The following is a 13,547-nucleotide window of genomic DNA, read 5'->3' on the forward strand; positions in this document are numbered from 1 at the left end:
TGTATTCTTTCAAGAACAGTCTCCTAAGAGTAGGGTAAATCATTTTTTCTTCCACCCTTAGGGTTCTATACCAATCCCCAGCCTTTCCACTTAAGGTTAGTCTTAAAGCATTGCTCTTATGTAGATCATTGTGTTCTCCTAGAGAATCGCATATTTGTTCAAACACTTCGATATGCTTTCTCACATCCCCGTCTCCACTAAATTTTTGTGTGAGCTTGGCTATTTGTACTGCCTTACTTCTAGGCTCTCTATCAGGCGTGTTACTCATATTCTCAACAATAGATCGGTGAGCAAATGTTGCCAAGTCACCTAAGTGAGCAGGCACCGTTGGTGGAGGTGCTCCAAAGACTACATGTGGAGTAGGTATTGGCATTGGGCTTGGTGTATAGGAAGCCCTTGGGTTCCACGTTGGGTACGATGTTGTGCCATGTGGTGGTCCAAAGTTCATATGTGTGGCCCTAGGCATAGCAGGCGTCGGATGTGACATGCTAATGCTAGCCGGTATGGTCCCATGGAAATAAAAACTTGGGTGTTGTGGTTGTGGAGCATAGGTAGTTGAAACAATGGGAGGGGTAGGGACTACATGAGTACGAGGACCCATGGGTGTATACGATTGGTACACACTTGTAGGTACTGTTGCAGGCATTGAGCTACCATGTAGTGGTGCTTTACTAACAAATGAGGTCCATGGCATGTTTCTCGGCATGCCCATCATTGGGGTAGGCATGGTAGCCGTGGTGTCATCAAGGGAAAGATGAGCTAGACTTGGAAAGGTAAAGCTATCAGTTGTGGGCTCAGATTGCACTGAGACCCCTGGCAAAACAACATATGGAGGATCCATCGGACTTACCGAGGGAGTCTGCATTTGCGATAAGGTTGGTTGTTTAGCCTTTCCTGTATCCAAGAATCTCATGAGACCCGTTGAAGGCATGTTGATCCCCTTGTCCTGTCTCTCTAACTAAATTCTATGGATGACCTCACAAACTCTTTGTTGTTGATCCTCCACACTAGTAGCGCCCATTGTGGATTGTAGGACATCTAACCAACCCACGTGATAGGTGTGATCTGTGTATAGGTCGGTCAGAGTTTCCGTTTGTAGTTCGTACTCCCAGTTCTCATTTAGGAACACTCCATCTAGGATTGAGGTGCTAGGGGTGTCCTTTGAGCTAGATGCAATGTTGCTTTCTAGGGGTTGGCCCTTAGCGGTTGATAAGTCAGGAGCACTCGATTGCTCTCTTAGCAAGGATATTGACATAGGGGCTTTCACTTTTAACTCTCTTCATTGCTCCGCCTTACGTAAGCTCTCGACTTCCTTTTCCCTCGCTGCAAGGATATATCGCTCAACCTCTTGCACTTCAGCAAGGCTTCTACCATCGGGTAATATGACCTCGGAGGGAAATAATTCTGAAGAGTCAGGAGGTGCAGTGAATGAAGTATTCATGTGCACATTCTCTAACGGTATAGGGTCTACGTTGGTCACGAATGGAGAATTTACTTCCCCACCCCCCTCATTTACATCATTAGCTCCATGTTCGGAGCGAGTGGCTCTACTAAAGGTTTCCTTCAGCGGCTAAGCACTCTCGGCCCGGACCGCGGGCCTATGGAATGCATGTCTTGGCTTGAGCTATCAGGATTAGGCATTGGGAAACCCTCCATGACGTCATAGTCAGAGGAAGAGTCACTAGCCGCTACGTTCGGGTCTTGGTTTGTACTACCTTGGGTCCCCGCCGATGGCTCGGAACCTAAAGTAGGTGGATATTGAGAACTCACGTAAGTCAAAATTCTCTCTAGTTGCTAGCACACGACCAGAGTGCAGATGCATGTGCCTTTGGCAACCTACAAGCATCGGCGAATAACCTCGAAGGTTAACCGCTTACTTTTTTAAGCGTCCGTTTTCACTCGTGTTTTTTACGTTTTTTAATGTTTGATTTTTTTGATTAAAGTGTGTGATAGCTCAAAATGAGCGTATCACTCAAAGGGTCGCTGTGTGATTTACAACACAATTTTCGGGCATCTAAAGTTCCGTTAGTCCTCAAAAAATTGATTTTTAGCTACGTGTGAAGCTAAAATTCGTAATTTTAAAAGGTGATAGATGCCTAAGCCTGAGCGTGAGCTTGGGCTTGGGTCTGGGCTTGGGTCTGGGCTTGGGTCTGGGCTTGGGTCTGGGAGATATTCCCGATCCCGGTCCTACCTTTAAAATTTGTAATTTTTTTAATTAAAAAAAAGGATAAGGTCGCCGCGGCTTGCGCGAGAGCACACACACACACTCTATCTACCTACTTCTAACTAATACACCTTCTGTTACACACTAACACACTCTATTAGCTTTCACAGATCTACTTCCTACTTACTGTACACAGAAAACTAACAACCTTAATACAAGGAGAATGAACACAGTACCTTTGAAAACTCCATTAACAAAGAAAACTAACAACCTTAATACACAGAGAATAAACACAGTACCTTTGAAAAATCCATTAACAAAAAAAATACACAGTATAACACAAAATCCTTCTTCTCAACACACACACCCTCCTTCCTTACCTTTCCTACAATTGAAATGCACCACAAAAGAAGCACAGAGTGCCATTCAAGCTTAGTGTATGGCATTCCCCGGCAGTGGCGCCAAAAATGTGCGCGTATGTCGCACGTGTCAATGCAAGGAACTTGCCGATACACCGCGTGCGAGCCACAAATGGCTCCAAGCACACAACAAGCCTAAACTAGTAAGCTCAAAGATGGCGTTGGTGTGTCACGCACCGCTCTATGCTTCCTGTCATGGAGGATTCCTCGCCGCAAAGAAGAGGGAGACGTCGCTACGCCGCACTCAACCGCGTCGCCGCCGTCGTGCCTTCGTAATGCTCGATCGCACACACACTCCCTCTCTCTCCCTCTCACACATACACACACACACACACAAGGAGAAGAAGAAGAAGAAGATGGGGATGGAGCAAGAGCACTCTTCAATTGCACAAATGAGAGAATGAGTGAATTTTAGGTTTAGTTGGCTTTTATATGAGCTCACCCCATTCACACTTGAGCGCCCATGCTTAGCCAACTAATCCCTTGAATATTCCAGTTAGAGTGTGCCTCTCATCGGCGATCACTCTTACCCTTTTCCTATTGGACCGACAAGCCCAATACCTGACTCTACCAAGTAAATAATACAACGTCCGTCGTAGGTAATATGGTGTCCGTGAGCCGTGAGGGTTAACAAACAGGGAGGGTATAGTCTCTGAGCAAGCCCAAACTGAGATAAGAACCTCCAATCGCGTGAAGGATCCCATCCATCTAGGTGCTGCTAACTCGAGAGGTGTGATCCGATCAACTGGTACTACCTCTGAGATGTCCTGACACATGCTCTGCACCCCTCTCATGCCCTGTAGTAGTTGAATTCCCTGAAGCTCCTCTTACAAGCCTAGAAACTGTAACAAGTCACCTAGAGAGCATGTTGGACCCTCTACCATGGGACCCTAGGAAACATGAGGTCGACTACCAACCAAGTGGCCTCTCTGAGTGCTAACCATGGAGTTCCAAACAAGGGGTTGTCTCAGGCGCTCCTCCATGCAAGTAGACTAATTCTACTTCAGGCCTCGCCGCAGGTGCTCCTAGGATCGGAACAGACACACACAAAGCAGTCCTTCAGTCTCATACTCAAGCCAACTCTGCACATCTCTATGAAAATCCATCGAGTCGAGGGCCGCCATGGGCCTCCAGCCTGAGGCACCCTAGCACTAAGCCGCTAAAGCAAGAACTCCTTCAAGGGCTCCTCACCTGGACGATGTCGTCTGACAATGAACTTTCCAAGAAGGGCTTTGCTCTGCCGTGCTGGGTCTATGATACCCAACCCTCCCTGAGAATAAGGAAGTGTCATGACCTGCCATGACACTTTGGCCTGGGCTATCTGAGTGTCACGCCCTGACCAAAGGAAGTTCCTGATCAGCCTCTCTACCTGGATAATACAAGATTTTGAGAAGATCCAACTAGAAGTGATGTACCACATAGTAGCCAACAACAATTGGTTGGCCACTACAAATTTGCCTGCCAAAGAAAGTCATGTGGAGCTCCAATGTAACAACTTCCTCTTGATAGACAGGAGGAGGGGAGCAATCTGCTGCTCGGGAGACAAGTCCAAACCAACGTGATAGCCCAAGTATCAAGCTGCAGTCCCTGAGAGAATCCACCTCAAACCCTCACCTGGCATCCAATCGGGTGTAGAATCACTACCAACCGAGAAATCCACTGTATTTCTCCAGTTGATCGGTGTGCCAGATGCACAACACTAAGTCTCAAGGTCTTGCTCGCACCTGTGTAGATTGGCCTCCTAGCCATCCAAGTACAAGCCTGATTTGTCTGCAAACTCAGTGTCCAGTAGCTCATCTCTCCAAATAGGGAGCACTAAGCCACATAAACCAACCTGATGTGAAACCAAAAACCCGCTCATCACCTTAGCATAGAACAAAAAGAGGAAGGGGGCAATGAGGCCATACTTGTCTGACTGAACGTGTGAGCATGAAATGATCACCTCTACCTCCTGCTGTGTGCTAGTCTGTACAAAGCTGACACCCCTTTGATCCAAGCATCTGAGAAGCCCATCCTGCATAGAGTGCCCTCCAAAAAATACCAATCGACTCTTTTGTAGGCCTTCTCAAAATCAAGAAGAAGAATCACCAAATCCTCACAACGGAGGGTAGAAGACTCCCAAAAAGTAAAGATGTTGTCAAGGATACTACGCTCCTTGACAAAACCTATCCGAGTCCCATGTATAAGGCTCTCTAGAAGTGGATGAATCCTCAAACTTAGAGCCTTGGCAAGAATTTTGTAGGCTGAGTGGGGCACCCACTGCCAAGTTTCATCCAAGGAGCCACCCTCCTTGGGAATGAGGTAAATCAAGCCCTCACTCATGCTATGAGGCATCTCACCTGTGTGCACGATGTACTGAAAAGCACTACAAAGATATGAGCCAAACAAGTCCCAGTACTCTAAGAAAGCCACCCTCACTTGGACAACTGCCACAGGGGGAGTGCACTAAGAGCTGTGTGCAGCTCCTCTACTTGTAGAGGCAACTCAAGACTCTGACACATCTCCTCACTCACAAGACAAGGCATCTGTGCCCACACCTGCTCTCTGCATGCATCTTGACGCTCTAATTGGGGTTTTGCAGATAGTAAATCATCGTAAAATTCATTAGCATCTGCCCTGGCTCTGAAGCAACTAACCCATCAGGCCTCCTCAAGTGACTGACCTTGGCATGCGTATGCCGAGGTCCCCCTGTCTCAAAGAAAGCACCTGTCACTCTGTCACCCACCTGGGTCCACTGAGATGTCTGTCGATGGAAAGAAAACTCATGGCGCCTCTCCTCTGTGCTGACAAAAGCTCCTGGCGAGCCTGCTGTAACTACTCCTCCAACTAAGGACTTTCTGGATGCTGCTCTTGCATCCTCTGCAAGGAAGCAACACCCCATCGAAGGTGCTGCTCCTCATCTCTTGCTACAACCAGGCAAGCCAAAGACTTCTGAAGAAAGAGCTGACTAAGCTGAGAAAGTCCTGAGGCCACTCTGTCAGGAGGAGACTCCTTCATGTCTAAGCTCTTTGTCCAAAAAGCTTCCACTCACTCTCTAAGCGCCGAGTCTAGCAGGACCCTCTCTGGGATGTGAAGCATTGTGCTCCCCCTCCTCTGCCTATTAGTCATTGTAAGGATCACTGGAGCATGGTCCAAAAGGAGGTCCGTGCTAGAATGCCAACTATCCCACCCAAGTCACAAAAGTGGTCACTAGTGTAGAAGCAATCTATCCAAGATAGATTCACGCTTCCCACTCTGCGGTCCGAATGAGAGAGGCCAGGCTATTGGGGGTCTCACAAAGATGGAATGCTACCACACATTTGAAACCTGCAAAGTAATGGCAAAACCAACCTCTCCCAAGATGACAACTCAACTCCATGCACAGTAGTATGGCTACCACCAATCCTATCAAAGGGTTCCTCCAACATGTTGAAGTCACCCCCTATGTACCATTGCTTTGCCTGCGGCAGAGACTCAACAATCTGAGACCAAAACTCTACATATGCACTCGCCGGATTGGGCGCATAGATGTTCAGGCAACCCACGAGACAACCCTAAAACTGCATAGTGATCCACTGAGCCATGACTAGCACAATAATCCCTCTGCCCACAATGGCCTGCTGCAAAGAATCCGCAATAGTCATACATACCCCACCTTGGATGCCTCTAGATCCAAATGCAGCTGACCAAAAATTCTCATAGCATCCATGCAAGAGCTCACCACAACGCCTAATACGACTCTCACACAGATGATGCTCATGTAGCATAAGAAGGTCAATCTCTCCTCCCACAAGGCATCGCTGAAGCTCCTAATGCAGTCAACCCCTCTGACGCTGAAACTAGAGCCCACCTAATCCTTGCATGTTCCATGAGATGATCCTCATGGAGAGCAAGATAGATTGATGCTGCCGCAACAGCTAATCGTGCTATCTTCGAGGCTGGCTTGGATGGGGAGTAATCTACATCCGAGCGTCCTCGAGATAGATGCGACTGCAAAGAGTGACTAGCCCAAGTCCAAGGAGACCGAGCTGTGCATAAAGCAACCTCCTCTATCCAGGATTCCTCATGTATGTGTACATAGCATGGCAGGCACTGTGTGTTAGTGAAAAAGTGGACCACAATGTGTCTGTATCCTGCTGCGTCTTGAGGTGTCACAACAAACTTGGCCAATGGCCAAAGAGTCTGAAGCAACTATGTCACCCCAAGGTCGCTGATGTATTGAGAGAACTCTAGGGCTTGTGTCTACAACCACTCCAAACGGAGTCTATGGTCCACTCAGCCTTGTCCCTGCCGCATAGAGGAAACGAGAAGCCAATCGCAGAGTCCAAGGCCTCTATCCCCCTAGCTGCAAGGAACATCACATGAACTTTGAAGCAGGCTGCCTCAAGGTCTCGTGAGGGGTCATCGAGAAACCTTGTAAAGTCGTAGGAAAAGAAATCCAAACGGTGACAAATGTCAAAACTTGTCAAACCACGAGGAACTGCTGCAAAGGGAGACGTCTGCAACACAAGAGGGGGTCGCAAGAAAGGTTGTCCCTCTCTCCCTAGTCGACTAGTGGCAAAGGTGATGCCAAGAGATCTCCTAGAAGCCGAGGAAGAGACGTCTGCACCAGAAGAGGGGGTCTCAAGAAAGGTTGTCCCTCTCTTGCTAGTCGACTAGTGGCAAAGGTGCTGCCAAGAGATCTCCTAGCAGCCGAGGAAGGCCCTGCCCCCTGGGATGGCTGTGGGATTGGAGTTGGAGGAGGTGAGTGTGCAGGGGGTTGGAGGGAGAAGGGAGAGAGGTGGGGTGAGGGGGATCGACAAAGGTAGGAGGGCGAGATGGAAAGGCAGAGGGAGGAGGATGAGGAGGGGGGGGGGGGGGGGGGGGGGGGGGGGGGAGGAAGAGGGGGGGAACTAAGGGGGGGGAGGGGCTATGAGGCTGAGGTGGAGGCTAAAGTAGGGGCCTCATCCTACTGAAGAGGGTCGAAATAGTTCCCTATGGGAACCCACTACTGCTGGGCAGGAGCCTAAGGACCACTCTAAGTGCCAGGCTGGCGTGGTGGCTCCTGCCAATGCTGACCATGAACTTGCTGCCAACCCTCCTCTGCTTGAGCCCCAGTTTTGGAGGGTGGCTCTGCTTGCGTCCTCTGTGACTCTGACTGATGCTATTGGCCAGCCTTTGAGGGCTGGGGCTGGGCCTGTGGAGTAGGTCGATGTCTCCTTCGTGGACAGGCCTTCTCAAGATGGCCCATCTGTTGACAAATGAAACACTGATTTGGGAGACCCAAATACTCCACACTCTGTCGAAACCACCCACCGCTCACTCGACGTAATAATATGACCTTCAGGAGAGTGTGGGTGTCCCGAACCAGAGCGCGTACTATGGGGATGCCGATTGCCTTGGCAGCTACGGAGGCTACCGTGCATGGAGTCTCCAAGATAGTCCCAATCAGTGAGCCTATCCTGAAAAGAGCAGAAGGTACTCCCTCCTTAGGCCAGGGAAGCAGACTGAGATGGGTAGGCCTGCCTCCTCAACAAGAACGTCGGTAGCTGGGTCAAAACCATGGCACCACTGTCAAAAATGTGCTCTAACTGCACGGATGGCTAGGGGGCTCATCGCAATGACCTTGGATTCCATCTTCGGAGTCTCAAACTCTATCTAGTAGTAGCCACATCCAAGAAGCTGAACATCAAGGATCTTGCCCACCTCTACGAGAAGGTGGGCCTGAAGGAGATTGCACAATTCCACTTTGCTGGGTCTGGTGTCAAGAATCTTGCAAATAAAAGAGCAAGTCGGATGGTGGGTTCTACGGGGTTGGGCGAGGGGGCTTCAGTGGAGTCCCTCTGAGATGGAGCAGAAGCCTCCATTCTGTGTCTCCTGCTGCGAGGCGAAAGAGGGGGAGTCAAAAGCATCGAGGTGAGCAAAGAGAATCGGAGTTGTTGTGAACCAACTCCAACTGAGAACGAGGAGCTTGAACTTTCTTATTATTTATCTCCAAAAGCAATCTAGTTGGGTGACATCTATAGCATGTGGGATACCCATGCATCACCTGCATACGGTACCAATGCTAACTAAATGTTGTAATGTTTCCATGGGTGCAGGTGAGGTTACCTTCTCAACTATGGTTTTCAAAGTACTTTGGCTTGAAGATGGCGGACTATTATATGTTTGGGCTCTTGATTTCAACATGTGTATAAAGACCGTTCTGTACTACGAATGGGAATTATACCACCTTTTCATTGACATAGTTTCTAGTGTCTTTTGTAATCTAAAAGGATTCTTTGGTGTGTATGCTATATTTTTATTTGAACACACACACACACACACACACACACACACACACACACACACACACACACACACACACACACACACACACACACACACACTCAAACATAGCACATTGAGCATGTACATGATTCCAAGCGTATGAGGAAGCAACATATGAAGTTTCATTAGCAATGCTTACTCATACAAAGAGTAGTGAATGCGCAAGCGTAGACGTACTCTTCACTACGTGAGCTCCAAAGTACATAGATCCTCTAATAATTACAAATACCCAAGGTTAAAAATTGGGAATTTGGTTAGAAAGGGATAATTACTTCAAAAATGTGATGGACTAGGGCATCTAGCCTCTTCATTAAGTACAAAACAATTTCGAAATAATCCAACTCTTCCGGATTCGGGATTTACAATATCCGCTTAGGCAGAAGATAAATAATTAAGAGGGAGAAGTTTTGCAAGTCCATCCGGATTGGCATGATTGAGTTCCTTGCTTCAACATTGGGGTCAATAATAAATCTTGGGATCTAAGAAAATTTTCCTTAATGTCCCCTTTAACAAAACTTCTTCTTCTCCAGTCCTCAATGATATAGACAAGAGTGCTATGAGAATTGGTTTGATTGTAGGTATTTCATGTCAATATCTTTATCATTGAAGAACCATATGTGATGCCATGTCCCTCCAATATGAGTTGCTTTACTACTCAAATAGGCAATGACATGGTCAGCTATCTCCTTGGTGCAAAAGGGGTAATCTCCATGATAGGTAGGGACCCTACTTATACTGCCCAATTATGGATTGTTTATAAGACTTTCATGAAATGTGAATGTGAATCCAATAGATAAGGGGAATCTAAGACCAAAGGGATTACTGAACCCATCTCTCCACCAACCTCTACCCCTTATATAGGCACCCCTAATCTTGGTATAGAATGGCCCTCTTGGACTCTAGCCCTTGGCCTAACATTACTCTCCCGTGGAGAGATGTTTCGTCCTCCAAAATAAACGTGGGAAATTGCCTCTCACAAACATTAATGATTTCTCAAGTGGCACCTTTTTCAACTCTATCTTTCCACTTTACTAATGCTTGTCGATGCACATGATGACACATACGTAAATCATGATAGTAAAAAATACGCTTAGGTTCATGTGACTAGGTAAACGTGGGTCACCATAACACCCAATATTCCTGAGTAATCCCTATAATCAATATAGATTATAAACAACTTTAGAGATTGGAATAGTGGATTGAATAAACCGTACAAAGTTTAGTCAACTTATCTACAAGCACCCAAACCGAGCCATGATCTTTGATGGTGATTGGTAGACCCACAATTAATCTCATAGAGGTGCTGCACATATAGTGCAAAATGATTTATAAGCTATAGATTTCATGAATTTACATGCTGCTCCGAATCTGCCTAAACACTAGGGCCCATAACAGCTAGTGTGCATTGCATTTAGCAAGAATGGATCCAAACTTCCATTTCCATGACCATAATTGCCAATGCTTATGGGTGGCAAATGTTATACTCACCGCACACAAGGACTAACTAAATACTTTCTAGTGAAATCACATGAAAGTTGGGATAACATATTTAGACCATAATAGAATGTAAAAATTAATCATATCTAGGTACCAATAATGAAACATTTCCATAACAACCATCCATTAATGCTGCTTAATCGTACTTATAACATTAGAAAGTCTTACTTGGTATCCGACAACTTTTGGCCATAGAAATTATTTTGGATATAATTCGCTCAAAACGGTCTAATAAAAAAAATTGACCAACACCTAGAAACTTTGTATCAACACATAATTGAAATAACAGGCACCAATATTAGTCCAAGGACTCATATTCTCTACATGTGGAATATATCCCATATAATGACATCAAGAAGTATGCCATCCATCAAATATGAGACATACTTGTGTGTGGAGGTATCTGTAAACACTCAATGCCATGAGTGAGAGAGTGTTCGAAACTGAAATCTATGAGTACCTACGTGTAGCTTATGTCGCCACGATTCTAACGACTACTTGCAGACAAAAAATAGACATCATTAGATACACTTACAGCCACGAGAAGTTTGTAGATGCACGAGCGTGTTTGCTAGGTTCCGCAAGGAATGCTTGGCGTTGTCTCGTAGCTCTTGCTGAGGCTAACACAATGGTGCATTCAGATCTATAATGTGATGAGCGAGCCGGGCGTAGCATGAGGATGAAGCTCTTGCTCTCTCTCTTCCTCTCTCACACACAGTTGACGGCAGCTTAAAACTTATGATTATGATAAAAGTTATCTTTAGAAAATGACCTAGGTACCTTATATACTAAGGCTACCTTAGGTTAACCAAAAATAGAGTTTGAGGGGTCACATGGCTTGTATTTACAATCTGAAAGTGCCATTGCACCTCGACTTCTATAACTAGACTACCTACTTATTGCAGATGATGTTTCTAACCATAATCCTCAGCATTTACAACTCTCAAAAAATAAGGCTTTGTTGAGTTATGTCGTGCTGTTGACCCGCCGGTCAACAACATGGATGAGTGTCTATGCATCAACGCCCAATTTCCCTTAGACAGTGCGCCAAATGCCCTTGAAAGCAAGCTCTCTCCACGTGGTGACTCTGTTATTGACATTATTGCAATTGTGTGTGCGGAGGTCCTGGCAGTAGAGTAGTTGCACGTGGCCAAGGAAGATTTCTAGGCCACGCAAGCCAAGGTTGTGGTAGCTAGGATGCCTATTCCACTGCAGAACCCCCCCACTGATGAGCCAAAGCTCGTGGATGCAATGAAATCAAGCGTTGACTTGGGTGGAAAGGGCAATAGGGAGGAGGAGGACAAGGAGCAAGAGGTAAACTCTATCCTACTTTCCAGGTTGTTTTTACTAACCTTAATTGTATTATTTTACCCTTGACTGGTTTATGATAGGACATCCTGGAGGTTGATGAGTTTGCAGCACGGACGGGTGGCAAGTGACTGGCCTTTGGGCCTTAGTCTTGGACCTCAGTCTTCCCTTGCACATAACATATGAAAACTCCCCCCTAATGATGTTGCCATTGTACAAAATGAATTTACTCCCCAAGTCCATTTCATGACATGGTTATTGAAAGCTCTGAGCAAGGTTTTGTATTTGTGCACCATTGCCCAAACTGTGCATCTTGTTTTCCTAGTGCATAGTTCCCTTGTATGCACAACACCCAGGGGATTCACTGTGTTTTTCCGTATGGTACCACGTGAGTGTACAATAGGGGGGTTCCTAGATTTTGTACATAAGCGTATACAATAGGGGTAGCCCCTCATTATTTCATACTCATACCGTACACATAAGGGAGGGGGGGGGGGGGGGGGGGGGGGGGGGGAGGAGGGTGGTTACATTGGGGCTCCATTCAACTACCTGAGCCACCTTAAATACATCAGTAAGCCTCTCTCTCTCTCTCTCTCTCTCTCTCTCTCTCTCTCTCTCTCTCTCTCTCTCTCTCTCTCTCCATCGATAATACTTTCATGGCGTGGTGAAAGTAAGGGAAAACTTGAAATTATCTTTTTTTTTTGGTCAAAATTAGAAGCTTTTGTCGGTAATTACATTAAAACTTATGTAAATTTCCTCGTTTTCTTAAAGCCAAGCTCAAACCCCTCTAATTTGTCAAAATACCCTTCAAATTTTTAAAATTCCCGAAGTACCCATGTATCTATTTTGGTTGGAGTGATCAACCTTTTCTAATTTTTATTCCTTTTTTACAATTGAGATGCATTTTTGAGTGGTTAGCATGTAGTTTGTCACATATTACCTCACAGAACAGGTGATTATGTCCACAAAGATAACACATTAGTGTAGTCATCAACAAAATGTCAATCATTGAAGAACAAGAATACATCCTAATTCCTCTCTATCCTGCCATGCATTGGCTAGAGAGAGAGAGAGAGAGAGAGAGAGAGAGAGAGAGAGAAGAAGAAGAAGAAGAAGAAGAAGAAGAAGAAGAAGAAGAAGAAGAGAGTTTTAACATCATAGGAAACTATCCCAAGATACCTTAAAGATCTAGCCGACGAGGAGAGTTGAACTCAAGACCTGTTATGAGAGAGAGAGAGAGAGGGAGAGAGAGAGAGAGAGAGAGAGAGAGAGAGAGAGAGAGAGAGAGAGAGAGAGGGGGGGGGGGGGGTTGGAGAATGTTAAAGCTGGTATTTATTATGCTAGTTCAAATGTAGAAATGACATATGTGAGAACATAGATTTTCACTCTATATTTGTTTCACCACCTTTCATGGAAATGAATGCTCAAAGGGTGTCGGGTACAACTTTACCTATTTAGCTCTTCAAAAGGTAACGCTTAAATTAACTTCTCTATCAGTTGGAACAAATTATTACCTTCAGTTTGATGACACCATTCCATGAAACAATAGTTAGTCTAGTAATGGTTCCTTTTGTGATAAGATCCCATTACCATATTAGAAAAGCTCAAAATATTGTCCAAGCCTTCAAATTTCTCATCAATCCAGCAAATAACGACAATATTATAGGATCATGTTTGACCTTGCCTCTCTTGGAAAACTATGCACATCAAGGTTGCCTCAATCTCTCTCTCTTACTCTGCTAAATCTTCCTCTCTCTCTCTCTCTCTCTCTCTCTCTCTCTCTCTCTCTCTCTCTCTCTCCCTCTCCCTCTCTCTCTCAAATTTGTCTTCATCTTTGGAGACCTCTACCTTTCTCAAAAGTGTGCTTTACA

This window comes from Adiantum capillus-veneris, chromosome 20 (genome assembly GCF_014529385.1).
Source record: "Adiantum capillus-veneris isolate H3 chromosome 20, ASM1452938v2, whole genome shotgun sequence".
Taxonomy (NCBI): domain Eukaryota; kingdom Viridiplantae; phylum Streptophyta; class Polypodiopsida; order Polypodiales; family Pteridaceae; genus Adiantum; species Adiantum capillus-veneris.